We start from the raw sequence: 3,066 nt of genomic DNA, 5'->3' as shown, positions 1-3,066 counted from the left end.
TGCCCCAAAGTACAGAAACAGCGGTTTAAATGATTTAGAATTCCTTGCCCACCTAACATCTCCCCCTTCCTCTACCTTTCATGGCTCCCTACTCTTTTGTTTTTACTTCATGATACTTACCACAGTAAATATATGTGTATAATTAATTAATCAGGCTTTTCCTAATAAAGTGTAATCTCCTTGAAGGGACTCTATTAATCTGTGAAATTCACTGTAATATCCCCAGTGCCTGGCACATGTGATGCAGTCACAGAGTACATATTGAATGAATGAATGTATGAATGAACAAAATATATACATAAACAAATAAGATGGAAATTCCTTAAAAGTGTTTGATACACTGAACATCCTTAAAATCAGTGCTGTGGAACTAGAAAGAAGATTGATGAGTCTTCCCAAAAATAAAAGAAGGAGAAAAGAAGCTTAAGAAACATTTTATTCATGGAACCACAGAGGAGGAGAGGGAAGACACATATGGTCCCACTTATAGTTCTTAATTTTTTTTTTTAAGTTGTATCAGGAAAAAAATACCCACCAACCGGCCCTGTTGCAAATTCAGTTGTTTTTTTTAATTGAAGTACAGTTGATTTACAATGTTGTATTAGTTTCAGATGTACAGCACAGTGAATCAGTTATAGTTCCCTGTACTACATAGTAGGTCCTTGTTTGTTATCTACTTTATATTATATGTACTAGTGTGTAGATGTTAATCCCAACCTCCTAATTTATCCCTCCCCTCTCTTTTCCCTTTGGTAACCATAAGTTTGTTTTCTATGTCTGTGGGTCTATTTCTGTTTTGTAAATAAGTTCATTTGTATCTTTTTTTTTTTTTTTTTTTAGATTCCACATATAAGCGATATCATATGATATTTGTCTTTGGCTTACTTCACTTAGTATGATAATCTCTAGATCCATCCATGTTTCTGCAAATGGCATTATTTCATTCTTTTTTATGGCTGAGTAATATTCCATTGTATATATATGTACCACATCTTCTTTATCCATTCCTCTATTGGTGGACATTTAGGTTGCTTCCTATCTTGGCTATTGTAAATTGTGCTGCAATGAACATCGTGGTACATGACCTTTTCAAATTATGGTTTTCTCCAGGTATATGCCCAGGAGTGGGATTGCAGGATCATGTGGTAACTCTATTTTTAGTTTTTTAATGAACCTCCATACTGTTCTCCATATGGTTGCACCAATTAACATTCCCACCAGGAATATTCTCTGCTACCCAGAGGCAGCTACTTGGTTTCCATTTTAGGTAGTTACCTCTATGTGTCTAAGTACTATGCTTACAGTGCTATTTCTTGGTTTATCAACTTTAGATATTATCTCTTGCTGTTTTAACATTAAGTAATGGACTTAAATCTCTCTTTCTTGTTCCAGTGACTTTAAGCAATACCTTTTTTTTTTCTTTAATTGGGGTATAGTTGCTTTACAATGTTGCGTTAGTTTCTGCTATACAATGAAGTGAATCAGCTGTATGTATACATATATCCCCTCCCTCTTGGACCTCCCTGCCACCCGTCCCATCCCACCCATTTAGGTCACCCCAGAGCACTGAGCTGAGCTCCCTGCCCTATACAGCAGGTTCCCACTAGCTATCTGTTTTACACATAGTAGTGTATATATGTCAATCCCAACCTCACAGTTTATCTCCCTCCTCCCCGCCCCGTGTACACACGTCCGTTCTCTACATCTGTGTCTCTATCTCTGCCCTGTAAATAGGTTCATCTGTACCATTTTTCTAGATTCCACATATATGTGTTAATATCCGACATTTGTTTTTCTCTTTCTGACTTAACTTCACTCTGTATGACAGACTCTAGGTCCATCCACCAAATCTCTACAAATAACCCAGTTTCGTTCCTTTTTCTGGCTAATATTCCATTGTATATATGCGCCACATCTTCTTTATCCATTCATTTGTCGATGGACACTTAGGTTGTGTCCATGTCCTGGCTATTGTAAATAGTAAGCAATACCTTCTTGACTACTCCCTTTATTAAAACCCCCAAACACTTGCCTTTCCCTTAAACTCTTCTCTCCATACTCTACTTCCCAATTTCTGACATCGTAATTTTACTTTCCCATTGTCAAGGCTGGTAAGGTTTACATTCTGTGTTGTAACCATAATTTGTTCTTACATACCCCATCTAGCTTGAATCTAAAAGGTGAAAATCTCAGCGTGGGGCGGGGCGGGGGTCGGGGGGAATGGAGAGGAGTGAGGAGAGAGGTTTGGTAGTTCCCTTCAAACAGGGTCTGACCTGAAGGGGCCACCTGCACAGGAATAAGGGGTTTTCATTAAAGGGTTTTATTGGAGGACCCAGGAAGTGAGTGGGAGCTGAGTCATTACCTGCCGGGCGGTGGTCATTACCAGCACAGGGGGCTGTGCTTTGAGAACTTCTCTTCCACAGTAGGCAGCACCTTACCTGCAACCTGATGACTCCGGTCCATCCCTAAACCTTTGTGCAGCCCCTATTTGACTTATCCTATATGGCTCACCCTCATTTCATAACATCCTGGGACATCAATAAGTCCCTCAAAGGAGACTTAAAACTCATCAGGGGAAACCCCCTGCACTGGCCCTGGAATTTGAGGGAGTGCCCAGGTACCAGCTTCAGAGTCCCCACTCCCCACCTGCTTTAGCCATTGCCCCTCCTTCCCTGGCCTGCAGCTGACTCCTTTTCCTCCTCACTTCTCCAGCTCCCTCTGTCATTCCTACAAGACGCTGGGAGGCCAGTCTCCATGGCACTCCTACACATTTTATGACCCCTTTTGTCCAGACAACCCTTTCAAGATTGTTTGCAAACATCCTTGGAAGCTATAGATAATGTCTCTGTCTGGGTTGGAGGACAGTTTTGTTTCTGACCAGTGTAATGAAGGTACTGGCTTCCCCTGGGGCATAGGCGGGGCGGGTTCGCTAGTGGTTTCCTTAAAGGATTGGGAGGTTTCCTCAGCTGTGACGTGGGCAGCATTCACCCAGGCCGGCTCTGCATCGTGCCCTGAGGTTTGGGGGACAGGCGGATCTGATGCAAACAGGGCTGCCACCGTGCCATG

The sequence above is a fragment of the Hyperoodon ampullatus genome (genome assembly GCF_949752795.1).
Source record: "Hyperoodon ampullatus genome assembly, chromosome: 4".
NCBI classification, from domain to species: domain Eukaryota; kingdom Metazoa; phylum Chordata; class Mammalia; order Artiodactyla; family Ziphiidae; genus Hyperoodon; species Hyperoodon ampullatus.
The sequence above is the reverse complement of the archived record's forward strand: the minus strand, read 5'-3'. Positions refer to the sequence as shown.